Source organism: Adiantum capillus-veneris, chromosome 20 (genome assembly GCF_014529385.1).
Source record: "Adiantum capillus-veneris isolate H3 chromosome 20, ASM1452938v2, whole genome shotgun sequence".
NCBI classification, from domain to species: domain Eukaryota; kingdom Viridiplantae; phylum Streptophyta; class Polypodiopsida; order Polypodiales; family Pteridaceae; genus Adiantum; species Adiantum capillus-veneris.
The window spans coordinates 54893211-54915283 of NC_140950.1; the positions used below are offsets into that span (position 1 = coordinate 54893211).

Below are 22073 nucleotides of genomic sequence, written 5' to 3' on the forward strand. Positions count from 1 at the left end.
TATGTAGGTGACTTAGACAACCGAAGGTCTACGTCAGGGTATGTCTTTACATTGGCTGGTGGAGCAGTATAATGGCGTTCTAGATTACAAGATTGTGTTACTCAGTCTACTACAGAGGCTGAATATGTTGCAGCATCAGAGGCATGCAAAGAATCAATTTGGCTTAATCGACTAGTAACAGATTTGGGAATCAAAGAAGAGATGCCTGTGTTATATTGTGATAGTCAAAGTGCTATACAATTGGCTCGCAATCTAGTTTATCACTCAAAGACAAAGCATGTGGATGTGAAGTATCATTTCATCAGGGAAATGCTCGAGGATAAGCAACTTCAGCTTGTCAAAGTTCACACCACAGAAAATCCTGCTGATCTACTTAGAAAAGGACTTCCCTCAGAGAGCTTTGCGCATTTTCGCAAGCAGTTAGGTGTAGGGTAGTACATCACTTCTCTACATCTCTTGTATATTAGCTTGTATAGTAGCTTCTCTCACACTTAAAGTACCACATTGGACATTAAGTGGGAGGTTGTTGGGGTATAAAGCCCAATGTGGTCGCCCAGGTAAGTGGGCGGGCCGCCAGGTATGTACACATATTCTTTTGTAAAAACCTAATAAGAACTCACTATGCTCTAGACATTACAGTAGAGCGAGTTCACCATATCGTCATGCTCTTCTTCTCGCACTTTCTCTCGCGTCGCACTTTCGCTCGTACTCCTTCAGAAGAGAACTTCCTCGATGGGTCTTTTTGGATCTTGGGTTTCTTGTTCGTTTGGAGCCACAGGGAGCTCACGAGGAGTACAAGCCATGGAGTCCTTGAAGCCGGGCTTGAGCGGGGCTCGCCCTTGTGTACTTTTTGATGCGCGCCGGTTGCGGCGTTGATCCTGTCCTTGTGATTGATGCTAGTAAAGCAGGGTTTACCCCATTGCATGAGGCTCTTGCGTAGTCTCGTCCCCCCTTTCCCCCCTTCTCTTCTGCTCTAGTGTGTGTGCGTTCGGGCGTGTCAGCAAGTGTGCGCCGCCCCGACGAAGTGTTGCACAGAGAGAGAGAGAGAGAGAGAGAGAGAGAGAGAGAGAGAGAGAGAGAGAGAGAGAGAGAGAGAGAGAGAGAGAGAGAGAGAGAGAGAGAGTGCGTGTGGTGTTTTGAGTGTGTGGAAGAGCGTAAAAGCTACTGCATTGAGGTGCGCGGGTTGTGTGAGTTAGGATGTGTCTATGTGAGCGCGTGTGCGCACGTGGTTTGGTGAAAAGAGTGAGTCGAAGGTGCTCGCAAAGTGGATTGGGGTGCAGTGTGTGGCCTGGGCTATAGGAGGCATTCCGTGCTGGCGCGCTGGGCGTGCTCCCCATTCCCCCTCTCCAACGGTTTGGTTGAAAATGCGAACGGTCAAATCATTAAAATGCTCACCAATCATATTTATAAATAGGTGGGAGACTAGGAGGGTAATCTTGATAAGTGCTTATGGGCCTACAAAACTTCTTATAAAGTGGCCACCAATTTCACTCCTTACAAACAGGTGTTTGGCAAAGAAGCAGTCTTACCTGTACACATCCAGTTAGGTGCATTAAAAGGTTTATGGTGAGTTAATGTGAATCAGCGAGATGTTTTGCAGGACAGAATCACACACTTAGAGACTTTGAAGATGGATTGAGAGCTGCATCAGATTTCTATGTGCAACAAAGAGAGAAATGTGTGGCAAAGTTCAACCAAAGGTTACCAAAGAAGGAGCTGCATGAAGGTGATTTGATCATGAAGTACAAGAGCTACCTTGATTTCACATTTCAAAAAAAGTTCAAAAAGAAGTGGATTGAACCCTATAGAATTTCCAAAGATTTCCCTAATGGTCCTTCTCAGTTAGAGCGGTCCAATGGTAAGCCTCTTCGACACAGGGTAAATGGAGTTCGTCTCAAGCTTTACTTCGAGAGGGCTCGAGTCACGCCGGATGTTAATCAAATTCTTGTTGAAGGAGCTGGGCATCCCACTTAGGGGTGCAGTCTAAGATAGCACAGAGACATAAATAATACTTTGTACATATGGCTTTATTTCATCTTTGCATAATGTTAGCAAGTTTATAGTTTTTGAACAATAAAACCTTGGACTGTTCAACCAAAAGGTTGGACAATGATGGTACAACTGAGCTATGTCGGCACAAGTTAATGATTCTTGCATTCATATGGAATCATGCAAATACAGGACAAGATGGTGGAGTCGGTACCAGATGCCGGCTACGGGAAGTTTTTCCATGATGTGTATGCCAGATGTGGCAATCAGTAGGTCATGCCTTGGTTTTTAACCTCTAATAATTGAAATGCTCGCAGTTGTAGTGAATTTGCTCTCTGGCTACTCTATGGTTCAATTATTTGGCCACGGGGTTTTTTTGAAGGATTATTGCACGGCTAAAGATTGAACGAGGCTATTTGTCATGACTACGTCAAGTTCGGCCGCCACTATCGGCAAGTGATAGAGCAGGTGAAGAGCGACTCCAAAGGTGCGGCCGGGGCTGCTTGAAGTTGGGAGCATTCGGATTCGGCGACCACGATGGCGGAGCTTTTGGTTGCGGTTGACCTTGGGTGGGAACAACAAGTTGTGTAAGGCAATTTAAAAATATCGCCATGCTTAAAAAAAAAAAGAAAAACAGTTTTGGAGGTGTAGATCCAGGATGGCGTCACCAGGTGGCGGAGCTTTTTGGTCGCCCAGGGAAGGAAGGTTCAGGAGGATGAGTCCTCTACTTTGTTTATGGAGTTAGTGGAGAGAGTAGTAGAGCTTCAAAGTTTGTGGGATGAGCATCGACTACCAATTGGTGTTCAAGATAAAATGTTACGCTTGCTCTTTGGTGACTTTGGGGGTCCAAGAGTCACTCACAATTCTTTCAAAAGAAGTTTGGCTAAAATGCTAGTCCAACTTCCATCTACATGGGATGGTGACCTTGGGGGTATTCAAGTTCCAACATGTTGGGATCAAATGCAAACCATGCTTAAAGGCCTTGGAATGGTTAATGCTCGGCGCTATTGTATCTGCACAGGAAATCTAGGAGTAAAACATCCACCACAGCTTCTTCAACCAAGCATAGAGGATAACTATGTAGGAGAAATTCCAAGATGTGTATGCAATGCTGGATCCTCTTCTAGGAAGTTTAAGAGGGATTGCTCCAAGTGTTGCGAGAAGTGTCCGATTTGCAAAAAGACAAGAAAGTCTATGCTTTCTTTTGATTATATTTCGATCGGTCCTCAGTTACAGCTTCTGACGAAGAGTAGTACCTACTGTCACGAGTTGCTAAATCTATGGCGTCACAAACATAGATGGGACAACGCATCTGCACTCAACAATGAACAGAGAATCATTGATTTTTGGGATGGAACAAAGTTTCAAGAAGTGAAGGACTTCTGGAATCCAAGTACATCATATGAACTGCCTGTGGTTTGCTCAAATTCAGCATGTAAAAAGTGCTACACCACATTTCCAGTCTTTAAACGCCATGCAACACTACAAAACGGATGGGATGCTGTGAATGAAGTATATAACTTTATCTGCATTGAGTGCTTCCAGGACATCAAATGTCTCAAGAAAATTGAAGTGGTGAGTTTGACTTCTCTTTTTGAGGTTCCTTTTACATTCTGCTCATGTGTAATATATGTCATCATTTGGTTAGGGTGATCCTCGCAATATAGCAATTTTACTACATTGGGACGGCTTTCAAACGTCAAAGACGACCCCACAGAGTTGTGGTGTTGTGGAAATATCGCTTCTTAATGTTGGATGTAGTTCTTCCATAGATGTTTTACCAGTTTTGTTTATTCCACAAAATTGCAAAAAGATTATAAAAAGTTCAGGAGATGTATTTGGAACATTCCTAACTCCATTGGTGGATGAACTTGAAAGCTTATTTTTGGATGGGATAGATGTATTATATGAGTATCCACTAGAGAGGATTTTTGACAATCCACAAGGGTTTTCCAAGTCTTGCAAGATACGTGCACTGCTCATGATGGTTACCGGCGACCATCCGGCTCAATGCAAAATAGGTCTACTCAAGAATGGAGGACAAGAGTTTTGTCGGCGTGATAAAGCTCATGCAACTTTGGTAAGAGATGCCACCAGGCCTGATGGACGATATGTCTATGATGGAAATCGCTACCAGGCAAGATATCCACCACCACAGCGAACATTTGAGGAGATGAAATCTGCCTTGGAAGAGGCAAAGCGTTGCTGCACACAAGCAGAGAAGGAAGCTGCATGGAAACAAGCAGGCCTATCAGGAAAGTCCATACTTTGAAGGCTCTCTGACTTGTATGGATTTCATATATCTCTTGATTGTGTGTATCATGTTATGCACACTTTAGCATTAAACGTCTTCAAGAAATATATTGCTCAGTTATTTGAGAGCTCTAACAACGCTCTTAAGAAAGAGATAGATTCAGCAGTGTCTTCACTTACAAAGGATGTGCCCAACACTATCCGCTACGGAAGGTGGCCAAACTCTCCCAGCAACTACTTTGAGTGCTTCAAAGCTGAAGAGAATCAAAAGTTTATTCAATGGTGCCTTCCATATATCCTAAAGACTGTAAATGGTATTTCGCCAGAAATGCATGTTTTGGAAACTCTCTTGGTAGATATAGCTCATAGCTTTTATAACTACAGTAGAGATCATGGTTGGTCCATGGAGGATATTAGAATTATTAAGATACTACTGCAATCTTGGAGAGTTCGAAGGGAAGAGGCATTTGGGGCTAATTCATCGCCTTTAGAGCATATCGCCGGTATATATATTTCTCTCATTTTTGAGAGTTACTTGGTTTTGTTATGTGTGTGAGCATAACTATTTATTGCCATTTTGATTGTAGGTAATGGTGAGCTTCTTGACGATATAATTCAGCATGGGCTACATGATCGTTATTGGTGCTACATATTCGAGCGTCTTGTGGAGATCTATAGCACCATCAAGACCAATAATCTCAACGACGAGGCATCATTCGTCCAATTCTATTTGAGGAAGTTTTTCACTAAAGTTTTTCAAGCTGTCCGCTCTGACAACGATGGTCTCTTACCCGATCAAAGATTCTTGAGAGATCTACATTCCTCAATGAGTGGATATTGCAATGTCCCATGTAATGAAGGTCAATTGCATGAGTGTTTTGCACATCATATGGATGGGCTCTTAGTTGTTTCATCAGTGGCCAAGGCAAGATCCCTGCGAGAGAATGTTCAAAAAGGGTTTACTTGATGAGGAAGTTCAGACATTATTTGCTTGCCAAATTGTTTTATTTTCATGATGATCACTCCACACTGCTGTTTTTGGTACAACAACTAAATTTGGTTGTGAGATTGGCTAGATGGATGATTCTATTACATGAATTTGAATTTGAAGTGGTGCATTGACGTGGTGTGTAACATGTTGTGGCGGACTATTTGTTTCAATTGAATTCAGGAGAAGCACCCGTTGGTGTGAAGGATGAGTTGTTGAAGACATATTTGTTTAGAGCAGAAGCAGAAGAGGAAGTTGTTCCAAATGCAGTCCAGCGCTTCCTGCAGACATCCGTCTCGCATGCCCTTGGTGGTCCTTTTTGCCATGTAGCTCACCGTCTCACCTTACTTAGTGTGCAATGGAAAAAGGAGATAGCCCTAGAGTTCTGGGCGTATATATAATGCACAGGGGGGAAAAACCTCAACTAAACCAATCTCCTGGATTTCTTTGTCCATCAAAAGAAATGCACCATCAGCATCCTCATCACTGCTGGTAGTGCTATCATTGTCCTCATCTGTCACCGTGGAAGAGTCTTCATCACTAGACTCATCCTCATCTTCATAAAGATCCTCTCTTGAAATATGGCCATAGTGCACCTTGAATTGATTGTCCTTTTTTGAAGGGAATTTGTATATCAAGGAAAAGGTGCATCTATCGAGAGCCATCAACTGAGGAGTCCATATTTTTAAAGAGGTTTTGGAATATGGAAGAGAGCTTTCCAATTGCAGATTTAAAGATATACGAAAAGGTATTATACAGAGGAGAAATATATAAAGATGGCTGCCATGCATGTGGTAGTGAGAGCTGATGATACAAATAGTATGTTAGATAAACGTGGACATTGGAAGGCTTGTATCACCTCTGTTTTCTCAATGCAGTTCAATGGGAAGTCTATGCTTTTCTTTGGAGGAAGATACTACAGACAATGCATCGTAGGTGATGATGACTCTGAAAGGTTACTCATTGATGCAATCACAGGAATGAGTGTCCTTGAGAAGACACCAATGCCCTTTACATGGGATTGTATCCAACCTATTTACTCTCTTCTTCATAAATTCATACCAATGTCACTACCTAAAAGCCAAAAGCTCATTGCCTATGAAGTGAAGGACTTGAAGCACAGAGATAGATTGCTTATGGAAGGACAATGTGGGAATGTTCCTTTATGGTTAGAGGAACAAGATATAGTGAGAGTTTCTATGAATAGTGGACTTGAAAAAGTCTTTCAACATGCTCTGGTAAGGGAATCAAATCCTGAGGAAAAATTGGCAAGACTTGCCATCTTGAAGCTTGTTATGGCGGTTACGCCGCTAGCGGAAGCTAAATAGCGAGAACTCAACCAACAACAGAATTTGTCAGACGAGGATGAAGCTTGACCCGCAGGCGCATGGAAACAACTAGGTGGGTGTCAAATCACCTACTCGACCTTCTAATGACAATCACTACTAAGGAAATCAAATCTAAGTTCCAAAATACGCAAGTGACTGAAATCCGTACTACGAACGAATGCTATACGAAACAGGATCTAGAATCATCGAATCGATCTCAAACTCAAGGGGAAGTCTATACACTAGGTAAGAACAACACCCTAAAGACTTGAACTGCTAAATCAACCTATAACCACTCCGTGCGGTAAACGCGTATGAAGACAGGCCGAAAAATACAGGTGATCGAAACTTGACCCCGATGGTACTAATGCGTAGCTCTACTCGTTGTGGTTCTATTGATATGCTGCACGCTCTATTCCGACACACGCGCTGGAAAAAAACTCACACCGAAGCTCGTAGGAACTTACCACACGTAGAAGCCGATAGCGCGCACTCTTGGTATCTGTGCGTAGCTCTCACCGTTGCTAACACAATGGTGGTGTCGCTTCTCCAATGGCGGCCCCGTAGCTCGCGTAGCAAGGAGATAAGACTCTCTCTCTCTCTCTCTCAGACACAGTCACGGCGCTCAAAAACTCACTTTGATTAAGAATTGAATCCCCTTAGGTTACAAAACTTTGGCTTATATACCTCAGCCTTGGAGGTGAGAACATCTCTAATTATTTACATCAACAGGTGAAATTACTTCGGGATTACAAGCTGGAAACTCAATTGAGTCCCGTTACTTAATGAATGGCTCAAATCAAAATTAATGTCGGAAAGACATTTATTACAATCAATGGTTACAAAATGATGGGTGTGAGCAAAAATGTGGTTGTGATCCTCTGCTGGCTCAACACTCCCCCCCTCCGCGTTCATGTCGTCCCTGACATGACTTTTAGGCTTGGTCAATAGAGTCCTGTCGTCTTGAGCCGATGGTCAAGGTTGGGCCGAATATTTTGCTTTCGTGAGTGAAAAAGCCGGTGTAGAAAGCTTCTTCGAATGTTTGCATGTGGAAGCTAGGTAAAAACATAATTCTTTGGTACAAGAGATGTAACACCTTTGGTGATGGCTGCATTGAAAGATCATACATCATATCTGTCACTGTGTCGGCCGTCGATAGTAGACTCGAGGTCGTGGCTTTATCTGGCGCGAACACTTCAATGCATGCTAAGAGAGTCCTGCAGATTTTCTTTAGCATCTGACACGAAAGGTCAGGAGAGCCAGTAAAGAGTTTGATGGTGCCCGTTAGGGTTTTCACCATGTAGGCTTTACCTATTCTCTCTGCTTCCTTTGGTCCTGGCATCCTGGGATAATTAAGCCAATTTGGCTTCTTTTCTGCAATCCTACCATGCTCTTTCCAGTTTCTGACTCTTGGCACCGGGCAGAAGGTTGCATCCTCCCGAATCTCCTTTGGAGCCTCTACCAAGTAGATGAGGTAGGCTGGGTATTTGTTCAGCCAACCTTTCCTCCATCTAGGTTGAGAATCTACAATCTTCTTTGATTGTTCATCCTTTGTGATGTCGCCTTCATAAAGAGCGACATACTGCTCCTCCTCTATTCTCTTTTTCGTCTTTATCACTTCAAATTTCATCAGAGGGAAAGGCAGGCTGGGTTGCATCCACTCTTCATGGAGCACTTTTGTGTCTAAACCTTGAAGTCTAATGGAGATGAGGAGTCTCCTTTCCCATTCCATTTCCGCCTTGGCACTTTCCTTTGTTGACTTTTCTATTTGGTCCTGGAGCCTTTGTTCTTCTTCTTCAGAGATTCCTGAAGTCGAGGCCACTTCTTGAACTGGGGCTGGATCTTCAATTGTGGTTGCCTCTCCAGTTTCAGGTAGCTCTATGGCTGCTCCCCCTGCTTCTTCTTGTGGTGGCTCTGTTTCTCTTCTTTGTTGCTCTTGGAGGTCTTGGAGCTGTTTGCGGAGGGCCTCATTTTCTGTCCTTAGTGTTTGGTTTTCTGATGTGAGCCTCTCCTCTGCAGCCAATGATCCCTCCGCCATGTGCAATCTTTGTACTTGCTCTAACCTCAGCTCTCTTTGCAAACTTTTGACCTGCTCTTCCAGAGCTGGTACGAGGGCTCCCTCTTGTTCTGTTCCTGCTCTGCTAGCTCTAGGGGTGGTCCTGAGTCTCATGATTGTCCTTTCTTGAAGTTCGACTCTTTCCCTTAGCTCAATGAGCTCATCCTTGGCTGCCTCCATCTCATCTTCTATTCGCTCCTTTGCTTCCTGTGAGCTTGTTACCTCTCTTGAAGCTTCGGCTAGTTGGAGTATCAAGCCGTCCCTCTCGTTTTCTGCGTCATAGAGTGATGCTTTATGACTTTCAGATTCAGTCATAGCATTCTCTAACTTCTTCTGCAACTCTGCTTCCTTTTGTTTTGCTGTCTCAAGTGCTACTTCCTTTGCTCTGGATCTTTCTTTAATCTTGCTGAGCAGTTCATGCACCATGTGCATGTCTTTTTCATCTTCATCTGTCAACTTGACAGCTCTTTCTGCCACCACCTCCAATGGCTTCGGCTCGTCCCTTTTTTCTTCACTCTCCATTGTACCCTTTGTCTTTTCTTTCGTCCCTTTCCGATCATCTTGTTTCCTTAGGGATATCCCATAAACTGCCTCCAGGGCCTCTTCTTCACTGTATCCGATCGCGACCAGATCCTCATAATCATCTTTCTTTTGCTGAACTGGATCTATCTCCTTTTCCTTGGTCCCGGCCTCCGGTTTTTTCATAATTTCTGTTTCCATTTCTATTGTGGTTTCCTCCACAATAATTTCCATCTTCTTCGGGCTTGGTACAACAGTAAAAGAGGGCTGATTGTCCTCAGTCATCTTGGCTTTCCCTTTGTTTGCTTGCCCGTCTTTCTCTTGAGGTTCAGTAGACTCATCTACTTTCTTCTTCCCCTTGTCGTCCTTTTGCAGCTCAGCTTTTAAAAGCTGTACTTCCTCTTCGGTATAAGGTTCGACAGGTTGTTGCTCCAGTATGGCCTCCGACTCCTCATAAGCTCTAATATATTGATCATATTGATCAACATGTGGCCTGGATGAGCTGGTTCCGACTTTACTGGGGTCTGGCACCCACATTTCTTCAAAGTCCCCCTTTAGAGCTCTTTCCACTCTAAACTGCTCCACCAGCCTTTCCATTCTTGCGGCTTTTTGACTTTTGGTTTGCTTGGGATCGGCCTTATTCTTCACTTTCTTCTTGAGCGGCTCGTCCACGGCCTCTTCAGGTTCTGAAACTATTTCTAGTTTTCGACGTGCTCTTGTGGACGCCCTCTTGGATACTTCTTGCTGTTCTTCCTCCTCATCGGCTTCTCTAAGCCACTCATTCTGGGAGGGAATCCGTGGCCCTTGATCTCTAGCTCCAATAGCTTCATAAGCTATTCTTGTTAGGATTTCTCCTCCTCCTATGTACTTTGGTTTCTGGTTGTGCATGGCGATTACTTGCTCGTGGATGTATTGAGCATAATTCACCTCTTTTGGCACGTTGCTCTTCAGTGCCCATGTGATGGTCGTCGCAATGGCATGGGGTGGTATAGTATACTTCTGCGGTCTTTTACTGCACACATGGAAAAACTGGTTGTATAACCGGCAAAGGGTTGCCGCTCGTTGATCTGCCATATCTGCGTAGGTTGTATTTTGTTTCTTTGATCCATAGACCTCTATGGCCTCTCTTCTTTCCCTGACAGAACTTCCTTTGTTGTGCAGCTTCAGTGCATCTGCAATGAGCTGTGGAGTGATCTGTACTTCTACTGTTTCTCCATCCATGGCTGTCAACGTGGCTTTCCCATCCTTCTGAATGGATGTTGCCAACTCATACACTCTTCTTGTGTCTACGCCTGATGGTTTCGAGGTGAGGAACCTGTGTAAGTCAGCCTTTTCCAGGTATCTGCTTATGTTCTCTGATCTGCTATAATCCACTAATTCTCGTGGGATCATAGGTACATCGACCGATTGCCCTTGAGGATCTCTGAAAGTCCCCTGGTAGATCTTTATTCCCTCTTTTTCTAGTACTGCTTCCTCCACCCAAGTCTTGGTTGGCTTGAGGGTTTCTGTTGGAATATCAAAAGGTTCTGCCTCTGCAAGAGCATCCTTGATGGTTGGTCTTTTCCTCTTAGTTGCCGATGACTTAGCGGAATCCATGGATCCTGTAACTCCAATTTCAGAAGTTAGCGTCTTTTTAGTACTGAAAGCCGAAATGAAGCTTTTAACTATTCAAATGACTTGAAAATTGAAACATGAGCTATTCAGGGCCTAAGGATGCAATGTAGGTGAAAAAATATGCAAACTGGGCTCAAAATCATGCTGGAGACATCATACGCGTATGATGTCTTTTGTGTCAAAATGACTTCATATTGGTTGTGCTTGTAGCTGATAGTGTATACATGAGTGTCATATGCTTGGATTTGAGTTTGGATACCATTTGGTCAAGTTTTGGCCAGTCCAGTCCAGTTCAGGCTCTTGGCAAAATTTTGAAAGGGAAATGGATTTTATGATCCAAATTGGGTAAAACTTGGTGGATTACCTTCAAATGGCATGTAGAACACTTCTGTTTGGTGGTTGAAGCCCTTGGATGCCAAAATCACATAGTGAGACATTATACGCGTATGATGTCTTTTAGTGCATTTTTGGACCAATTTTCTCTATAAGCTTGGTTTTGGCTTTAGATAGGCTTATTCAGTGGATTTATCAAGTTTGGATAGAATTTGGACTAAAAATGGCTCTGGAGACATCATACGCGTATGATGTCTTTTTCATCAATTTTTCATGGGATTGGTTCTGTGGACTCTCCATGTGCTAGTGAAGGACTGTTTATACTCAAATCTTGGTTTGGACTTGAATATGTTGGATTTGGGACAAAAATAGGCTTTGTATGAAGGATTTTCTCTTAATTGGGCTAATGGAGTGATCCACTTGACCAAATGGTTCCAAACTTCATATGTAGCATGTATTAGATATATATAATGGATGTATGATGACAAATGAGCATTTTTGGCTCTGTAAGTGCAAATAGACATTATACGCGTATGATGTCTTTTGTGTCAAAATGGTGCTTTTTGGTTCCAGATAGCTTGTAGATGTGTTAATCAACAATCCTACAAAGTTTCAATGAGTTTGGAGTTATTTTGACAAAATTAGGACCAAAAATAAATTTTATGGCCTACTTTGCGTCTTTTTGGTTTCCCTTGGGTTTTCTAACTCCAATTCTCATGATACTTGGTTCATAGGATGTGATTAACATGTGGAATGAGGCTATGCACTCAAATGTTAAAATGGATGTGAAAATCATGCTGTGAGACATCATACTTGTATGATGTCTTTTCTTGAAATGTTGGTCTTTTTGTGCAAAGAATGCTTTGTGCTAGTGCCCTAAGCCCTGCTAACTAGTTTTCAACTTAAAAAGTCATCAGTTTAGCTAAAAAGCCCCCTTATAGGCATTTCAGTCTCCGAAGTCGTCTTTTTGCCTTGGAGTTGAATTTCTTCAACTTTTCTTCTTGAGAGTTGCATTTCCAACTCATTGGATATGTTGTGACGCCACCTATTCGGTTGAACTTGACTTTGGCTCCCCGTTCTCCATCTTTCTCCATTTGGTTGCCCGAAAGCGTCTTTTTCACCATCGGTAAGTGAATCAGCTTTCTTTTGGGTTTTGCTTGCAAACATAAGTCATCCATGTATAGTTGAAACTGCTTGTGAAGTTTCATGTCATTTGGTCGTCAATTTTAGCTGTTATGCCAAAATGACGCTTTGTGTGTCCGCAGCCGAATCGGTTGTTCCGACCTACTTTTGGTGATCCAAACCCGGAGATACTCCATGGTTGCATTGTCCTTGATGTTGTTAAGCTTCCTGAGAAGTTTTGTGTCGTTCCGACAACTTTTTTCTGTTTGCCTCTTGCAGGCTCTGTTGACCTAGGGTTTTTCCGGTCGTTCTTTCTCGAGCTTTGAGTGCTAGAAACTCATCTCCTATACTAGGGTAACCCACCTCTAAGTTCTTGCAAAGTTTGGTTAGGCGGTTGTGCCCCTACCTAGCGTTCTTCCCCATTCCCCGTCTGCTCTTGTTTCTTGGTTTTGGTGAGTTTTCGCGACAAAAGTTAACGATAAGCATCAAAAGCTTATGGCAACGAGTCTACCTCTCATGTCTGGTGTCCTCTGAGCTCTCGTAGCAGTCGTAGAAGGTGGTAGAAGGTCGGATGCTCCTGTGTGCTCTTTGCTCTCTCCAAGAAGGTAATAGTGGAAATGAGCTTGATAGTGAAGTGAAAAATACTTAACTTCGGGCTTCCCGGATCACTTGTTACCAAATTTGACATGTGCTCCTATCTCGTCGTGAAATGCACTTTAGGATTTGAAATTTCTCAATTTGGACTCCATTTGACCTGTTTCTGAGAAATCTGTCCACTTTGCCAAAATCCTGTCATTTCGGGCTTTCCGCAACTTTTTCAGAATTGTACCCCATTTTTACCATGGGTTGCCCTTGTCATTAGGATCATCGCCGTCTATTCTTTTCTTTTTTCCGATCTCATTTCACCTGCTTTTTTTATTTTTCTTTTACTTTTATTAAAAAAAATCATAAAAAATAGTAAATTGAAGCCAAAAAATACCAAACATACACGATAAATAGCTGGTAACCCTGTGTATATGAATATACTCTTCTTCGTGATTTCTGGACTTGGATTACCACTTTTTTCCACTTTTTAGCTCCAAAAACACTCTTATTTAGTGATATTTACACATCTAGAGACCCAAATTCATCATTTGATCTCTTCTTGTTGCAAAACAAGGTATATAAGGGCATAAATATTATCAATATCTGCAATCAAACATAAAAAATTGCAAAATCATGTAAGACACTGCCCTTGTAATATAATTTTTGTTTTTCTTTGTTTTTTCTGCTTGTAGCTGCTTTGTAGCTCCTGTATACCTCCCCCCCTCCTAGTCTGAGTCCTCCCGGACGACTATGAAGTGTCTGTGGGTGAAGCATTGTAGTTGTTTTGGTCATAAGTTCCCAATGTAATTGTAGAGCGATGATACAACAGTCTTTCCAATAAAGCTGCTCTTTGTTTGATTGAAGGATTGGTGGTCGGGTTTTGGGTTGGTTTTGGCACTTCGGTATTTGAATCAGTAGATGGATTCTTCGTTACCTTGTTGTCTTTTTTTACAATCCAAATCTGCTTCCGCTTTGCTTGTGCTTGCCACAAACTCTTTGCGACCCAAACCTGCTTTGTTCTGTGTGTTGATTTCCTCGCCTTGAAATACCTAGGAGTTTCCGTTGATTGTATTGAAGGGAGTTCCTGTTTACAAATCTTTGGGATCCAAATTTGCTGGCTGTAGCTTTGTGCCGTCATGACCTTCTTTGGAATCCAGATCTGTTTCACTGTCCTTGATTTTCGGGGATCACTCTGTTGTCTGGTATTGAAGACTCTGTTTGTGTTTTCTGGCATCACCTTTTTTGGTCTCCATACCAACGTTGACTCCGTTTTATCCCAAGGTTGAGCTGTTATATTATTGCTTGTCTTCCTTATCCAATGTCGAGAGTTCCTCGTCGACGAGCAATTCAGTTGTGTAGAAACTTTTGGTTGCCATTGCTTCTTCTTTTTCTCTGTTTGTTGTTTGCCCTTGTCCGTGGATTCTTCCTTTGGAGTTGGCTCTTCTCCTTTGGTGAACTTAACTGATTGACTTTCACCTTTGTATTTGATAAGCACTGTATTAGAACTCCAGTCAATCATTGCATTGTATTGCTTCTGCCATGGTTGTCCTAGCAATAATGGATGTTGTGTAGCTTGGTCTTCAACCACGTAAAACATATGAGGATACACATACTGGTTAATCTGTACATGTAAAACTGTGCATCCGATAGTTTTGATTGAATTCTCAGAGTAACTTTTTAACTCTTGCTTGGCAGTTTGTAGTTTAGTGTCATTTGTCAATTGTCTATACAAACTGAGTGAAAGTAGGTTAGCTTGAGCTCCTGAATCCAATAGTGCTCTGGCTTTAATTTGGTTGGTCCCTACTTTGCATTCAATGATGGGTTCTTCTTTGTCATTCCCCATTTCTGTTATACTGACTGCGTTTATTCGTATTGCTCCTTCATTGCGCTGTTTCTAACGTAGTAGTCTTCTTTTCTCCATTCTTTCCTTCGCCTCAGCTTGTGCTTCCTCCACAATCATTTTCTTTTTCTGGACACGCAGCTTTTCTTGATGTGTTTTGACAAGCATGTCTTGTGTTAGCGGCAACAGATACTTTTTCACTCTGCATCCACTAATCCAATTGGGCATTTCTTTTCCGTCTAATGTAGCAAGCTTGACGGCTCCACTTGGTGATAGATCTTTAATCACCAGAGGACCCATCCCTCGCTTTTTAAGCTTCTTAGCATGCTGTTTCAGAGTGTAAACTAGGACATAGTCCCCAACTTTAAACTCTTTAGTCCGCACATGCTTATCAAAAAATTCCTTTTGTCGCCTTTTTTGAGCGTAGATGGAAGCTACTGCTTTTAGGCGAAGCTCATCTAGCTTTTCCAGGTCATCTATTCTATCAGAGAGCTCGTGCCCTGTCCACTCTAGATCCTTAGCCACCCTTAAGGTTGAAATCAAGAATTCTATGGGCAAGATAGCATTTAGCCCAAAAACCATGTTATATGGGGTCGTTCCTATGGTTGTTTTATACGCCACCCTATATGCCCATAATGTTGAATGTAACTTTTGGTCCCAGTCAGTTCTCGACTCAGATACAATCTTTGTGAGGACCGTACATATGGTTTTGTTTGTTGCTTCAGCTTGTCCGTTTGCTTGTGGATGATACGGGGCTGATTTCCTATGGATTACCATGAATTCATCTAGAAGGATCTTTATCACTTCATTTATGAAATGTGTGCCTCGATCACTCACAATTTCTATTGGCAATCCATATCGTACAAAGACGTATTCATACAGAAATTGTGCCGTGGTCCTGGCATCTGCTTTTTGAGTTGCCTTTGCTTCGACCCACTTTGTTAGATAGTCTGTAGCCACAACGATGTATTGTGCATGAGTCTTATATGCAGGAGGCGAAATGGGTCCAACATAATCAATCCCCCATTTTGCAAAAGCTCTTGCCCCCATCATTGGTCCAAGTGGCATATCATCTCTTTTAAGTGGTACTTTGGTCCGCTGACAGTCATCACATCGTTTAACGTATTCCTCAGCGTCCATATGTAATGTTGGCCAGCATATTCTTGCGGCTAAGACAAGTTTTGCTGTCTTATCACCTGAGAAATGGCCTCCACCTACTCCTCCATGAGCTTGCTCCAGGATTATCACATACTCAGACTCTGATGCGCAAATCCTAAGCTGGTTGTCTTTAGCTCTCTTATAGAGTTGATCTCCTATTAAAGCGTAATCTCTAGCTTCTGTCTCTACAGATTTCTGACGAGCTTTTGACGTTCCTTCTGGGAAAGTTCTATTTGTGAGATATTCAACAATATACTGACTCCATTCTGGAGCGATCATTATCTGATATAATGTCGAATACTCGGCTGGCGGTGTCAGGAGTTTTTTGGAGCAAGGGATTGCGCATATGTACATACACATGCATGGTGCATCAAATAAAGGATTGCCCATTTGCCAGAGCCAGGTGGTTACGTGGGGCCCACATGTGTACAGGTAGGACAGTGTGTACATAGTGCATCGATTTTCACTATTACCAGTACCATTGTGTTTTTCTACAATAAGGAGGAGTTGGTAGCGCGTAAAACTTCTCGAGGAAGCTGTTCGCGGGCCGACGACGTGAGGTCAGCAGGTGCGTCAGATGGCATCTAGTGGCGTCAGGAGGGCGAACGAGGTCAATATTTGCACGCGGATGAGGACGGACACAACGTGGGTGTTTTCTTGTGAGAGTTATGCAGAAAGGTCATTATTAGGACCACTTTTTGGGGCCACTTCACGTGGTGGCGAGACGCATTATTGGAAAAAAGCTGAGTGCCAGGTGTGCGAATGATGCAAAAAGGTGACAACTATGCACTGCGAGGTCAGTTTTTGGCCTGTTCGGGGTCCGTTTGAGGTCATCTAAAAGGCCAAGGGTGCCCAAGTAATAAAGCTAAGTGTGGGAACTGAAAAAACAGAGAGAAGACCAGAAAAAACGTGGAGAAGAGAGGAGGAACAGCCGCAGGTGTGTTTTTTTGGGTTTTTGGAGCCTGTTTTGGCCGTAAACTGCTCATCCGATGTCGGATTTGAGCACTTTGACATTGTAGACTGGGGTTTTGGGCCGTTCCGGACGCGATGGCGCTGTCCATTTTGCCAAATTTCTCACTCTTTTTCTGCTGTTTTTCTGTGTAATCTTCTCCGGTGAGTGAAGCTTCTTCTCCAATTTGTGATTGTATCTGGTATCTTTTACCCATATTGTGTGAGCTGTTTGCCCCATTGGTGTTGGCCCAAGCTCAATTGTATCTAAACATCAGAAATTCTCCTCTTTTGAGCTGAGTTTTTTGGGTGTGTGTGTGTGTCTGTGTGGAGTGGATAAGTGGATAGTTTCTCTCCTCTCACTCCAGAGGTGTGTTCCCTGTCTCGGCCAGGTGTGTTGTCTAAGCCGAGTGGTGCCCCATAGTGTGTGTGTGTATCTTCCCAAGAGTGTGTGTCGGGTCGTTATAGAGGCGCTGTGTGTGTTTTCATCCCACTCACATTCTTTTGGCGCCCCCACGGAGGATCTTCTTCGAGTACCTTCTGCTTCGAGCTTCGAGCTTCGAGCTTCGGGATTACAGATTACAGGTTACAGGTTACAGGAACAGGGACAGGGACAGGTACATGTGATTCACACAGGTACAGGTAGCTGGAGTACAGTGATGTCACTTGCAGTTGTTGTGGGAATGCATCACTTGGCGCCTATTTGAGCGCATTGTCTGTTGGATTGTACGTTACTTGTGGAAACTGCCATTGTACGCCTTTGTGGAGCCATATATGGTTTTATTTGGCAGTCCCAGCCATTTCTGAGACTTGGTCTGGAAGATAGTCATTTCTGAGACTTGACTATACGCGATTTGCATTAGCTTTCGTGTGAGGGTCGATAGCGTGAGGTTTTTATTGAGCTGGGGGATTCTCAAATGTGGAGATCCTTTCGGTGATACAGGTAGCTGGAGCACCCTTTTCGTGACCTCGCCATAGGCTATGTACTAGTGAGTCCTACTTGATGCTCGGGTTCTATTGTTGACAGTTTATGCGTACATAGACAGTCTATATTTTGGGTTCCTACTGCTCTACTTCTGGGGAAACTCTGTCGAAATTTTCCCAAGTTATGATGGCTGGTTTTTTGGTATTTTGAGCCATTTATGCTGTTATGCTGCTGAAATTTTGGCAAAATCAGAGGTTGAGTCAGGTGTGCCTTCTTGGGAGCTTCATGGTTGGCTTTAATGGATGATCAAAATGGCCCTCAGTTCACTCCTTTTCATTTAACTCAAAGAATTCAGATTAATGTTCATGTGTCCAGGAAGATCTTTTTCCAGCAGCGCATAGTCTTTATGTTTGGGCCAAGAAGATTGAGAGAGATCCTGGAATGTCCTTTGCCTGTTGTCATTCCGATGATCAACTATGAAAACTCATTTGATGTGCATGTGTTTGTTCTCATCTAAAGCTGAGCTCCATTGAAGTTTCTGGGGATTGGGTAGTGAAAAGTTTTGGGTTCTTGCACGTGTGTTTGAAGGGGTTCTCTAGCCATGGCTTTCTCTTATCCGGAGTTTCATGGAAGAAGTGATGAAGATGTGGAGGACTTTCTGGAAAAGATGGAGGTTGCCTGCATTAGCAACCAGATTCATGACCCTACGCAAATGTTACGCCTTCTCCAAATTTGTTTGAAGAGTGATGCACGAGCTTGGTCCAAAGCATTTGAAGAGGAGTTGCGTATGGCTGATCCACCTATAAGATTGAGTTGGGACAATCTAAGGCATGGATTGGAAGTGGAGTTTGTGAAGATAGAAGACCCTGACAAAGTGTGGCAAGAAGTACAGGCTTTGGTGAAAAAGGAAGGTGAGCCAGTAGATGCGTACATACGTAAGTTTTCATTGGCTTGGGAGCGAATGTGCAAGGCTTTAGCACCACAGGTACCCCCGCCTGACATGATGAAGAAGGACAGGTTCTTGGCTGGTCTTTGGGAGAATATACGTTGGAGAGTGGAGCTAAAGAAGCCTAGGACATATGAAGATGCACTAGAGGTAGCAAGGAACAAAGAGTGGAAGCTGAGGAAAATGAGCCAGTTAGGGGTGGAGTCTTTGCCAATGAGGTCTGAATTTCAGCCTATAGAGTCTTTACAAGGGCGCATGTCAGGGGTTCATCATGAACCAGTGGTTCCTGTTACTACTCAGGTTATGCCAGCAGTGGTCACTACAGCAGTGCAAGATGATGGCCTAAGGCAAGACATGAGGCAAGTGGTTGATTTGATGAAGAATCTCAGCCTAAACATGCTAGGTCAAGCGGGAAATAATCGAGGTCGAGGGAGGTTTGCAAATCAGCAAGGAGGTGAAGAAAGGCCTAGGAATGGTGTTGGACAAAGCAATGGTAGGTTTTGGAGGCAGACGCCCACATGTTATAATTGTGGAGAGTTGGGTCACATTAGCCCGCAATGTGATAAGCCACCAAGGATGGGGGGAGACATGTATCCATTGCCAAGACAGGTGCTAACTAGGTCAAATGATTATGGCATCGAAATTAAGGGAGACGAAGGAACCAGTGGACTGACCCAGGAGGAAAAAGGGAAGACAAAAGTGCTAAGTGTAGTCACCTTGGAGAAGGCATCAAAGCTAGAGGATACATTAGTGATGCCTATTGGGAAGAGGACCACAGAGGAAAAGGAAGGAAGAAGTGCCCCAGGTCCTAGTAAGAAGAAAGGAAAGAGCCATGAAGGCGAGGATGTCAAGGCCAAGAGGAAAAGGAGAGCTCGTCGAAAGTTTCATGTTTCAGATTTTCCACTAGGGGATGGGCAATTAAGCTATGACTTGAAGGAGGATCTGACGAGCAGGAAGGCAGATGTTACTTTTGGGCAGCTTATAGAGATGGTGCCTAAGCTAAAGCGACAGTGGAAGAGGATGGTTAACCCAATGGAGAAAGAGCCAGAGAGAGGTTCAGTGAAGGTGTTGGCAATGGACGAGCTACCAGACATTTGTCCAATAGTAGATGTGTGGCATAAAAGGAAAAATTTGGGACAAGGTTATGTGGATGGCGGAGCCCAAATATGCGTCATAACACACTCATGCGTTGAGAAGATGGGTCTCACAGTGGCTGGGGTGTCAGGTTTTCGGATCAGATTGGCAAACCATCAAAAAGTAAAATGCTTGGGTGTTGTAAAGAGCTTAGAAGTGGAGGCATATGATGCAAAGGCAGTGGTTGATTTTCATGTGATGCCAGCAGGGTTGGGAGCATATCCTATTATACTGGGCAGACCATGGTTACGTGCAGTGGGAGCTGTTCAAGATTGGCGACATGGTACGATTAGCCTCTATGGAAAGACAGGTACCAAGAAGCTTTATAATATGGACACAAGGAAACGATTAGAGGAGCTTTATGAAGATGAGGATGAGTCTAGTGATGAAGACTCTTCCACGGTGACAGATGAGGATAGTGATAGCACTACCAGCAGTGATGAGGATGCTGATGTTGCATTTCTTTTGATGGACAAAGAAATCCAGGAGATTGGTTTAGTCGCATTTGCGAAGGAAGTTGAAGATGAAAGTGAAGGGCCTTATGAAGTGATTGAAGGGCTGATGCAAACCAAGGTTGAGTTGTCAAAGAAGCAGGAATTGATGACACAAATGATCAGTGGAGACCTCTCAGCTATGGAGAAGGATATATATTTGCATATGCTGGCTAGTTTTCCTGATTTGTTCATTACTTCATATGAAGAGATCAGAGGGTTCAAGGGTGAAGAGATGCATATAGAGCTGAAAGAAGGTGCTAAGACAGTGCGGCAAAGGCTAAGAAGGATGGGTCAAGAGCAAATGGAAGCCTTGCGGGTAGAGGTGGACAAGTTATTGAAGGCAGGGTTCATAGTTCCAGTGGAGACCACAGAATGGGTGAGTCCAGTTGTAGTCAGTCCAAAGAAGGATGGGAAGTGGAGAATTTGTGTGGATTTTAAACCCTTAAACGCAGCCACTAAGAAGAACCCATATCCTCTTCCATTCATCGATCAGATCTTGGATTCAGTGGCAGGTTATGAGAGGTACAGTGTGTGTGATGGTTTTTCAGGCTATTTTCAATTGAAGATTGCTCTTAAAGACCGCACAAAGACAACTTTTATTACGCCATGGGGCTGCTATTGCTACACAGTATTGCCATTTGGGTTGTCAAATGGACCATCTTTCTATCAAGAAAGAGCAAATTGGGTGTTGGAACCATTCATTGGTAGTTGTGTTAAGGCTTTTATGGACGACTTCTGTGTCTATAGCAGTAGGGCTGAGCATCATGAGAAGTTGCAGATGGTATTGGCTCGATATGATGAATGTGGAGGACAACTAAATCCAAAGAAATGTCATCTAGCACAGCCAAGGGTGAAGTTATTGGGCCATATGGTGTCAGAAAATGGCATTGAGGCTGATCCAGATAAGGTTAAGTCTATTATTCTTCTTCCATCACCTATGAGTACGAAGCAATTGGCAACCTTTATACACAAAGTGAAGTACATGGCACGGTTTATTCCATTGTCTTCGCAGCTTCTTTATCCATTACAGCAAGTGGCAAAGCATGATCCATTGCAATGGGATGACAAGTGTGAAGAAGTGTTTCAAGAGGTGAAAGAGGTGTTAGGGGGGTTGTTAGCCATGCAGGCTCCTGATTGGGAGAAAGTTTTTTATGTAAATCCATCAGTAGGGGATGATGCCATTGGAGCCATGCTATTGCAAAAGGGGAAGGGCAGCCATTATATGAGGCCAGTGTATTGTGCAAGCCGAGTGAAGTTGGTAGCGGAGAGAAAGTTATCGGAAGTAGAGCTAGTGATGGCCAGTGTAATATTTGCTTGTCGACGATTTCGTCATTACTTGCTACCACGGCCTTTTGTTTTCTTGACGAGTTATGCCTTTTTGCCACAGTTAATTAATGGTATTAACATGTCAAATGTGGTGAAGAAATGGGTAATTGAGCTGCAAGAGTTTGAGTTCTCTTTTCTAGTGGAAGATAGTACAAGGGCTACCCTAGCTGATTTGTTGACCTACAAGGAGAATCCCCTTATTGTTAAGGAAGAGGTGGTGAGAAAGGTAGTTGAAGAAGTGCCACAGATCAGCAATGCACATGTGTTGTTCTTTGATGGTTCATACAGAAAGAGCCATGATGCAGCTTCAGGGGGTATAGCACTTTATGATCCAGAGGGGAAGCTAGTATGCAAGAGAGGGTTCAAATTGGATGCGCATAGTAACAATGAGGCTGAATATGCTACATTGGAAGCCGGATTACACATTTGTTTGAAGCATGGGGTTCGAAGGTTGAGCATAAAAGGTGATGCCTTGTTAGTGGTGAAGCAAGTGTTGGGTGTGTGGAAGAGCAAGA

At 43.3% G+C, this 22073-nt stretch overlaps 1 protein-coding gene and 1 pseudogene across 1 annotated transcript in view; both read left to right on the top strand.

The window, feature by feature from the left end:
- The first annotated feature begins 3183 nt into the window (after window positions 1-3183).
- On the top strand, window positions 3184-5209 carry LOC147432545 (uncharacterized; annotated as a pseudogene).
- A 598-nt stretch (window positions 5210-5807) lies between these two features.
- LOC147432546 (uncharacterized) overlaps window positions 5808-22073 on the top strand; it is a 30566-nt gene continuing 14300 nt past the window's right edge. The window contains exon 1 of the mRNA XM_086491600.1: window positions 5808-6398. The gene's annotated coding sequence lies outside the window, so the exon portion shown is untranslated. The remainder of the gene's footprint in view (window positions 6399-22073) is intronic.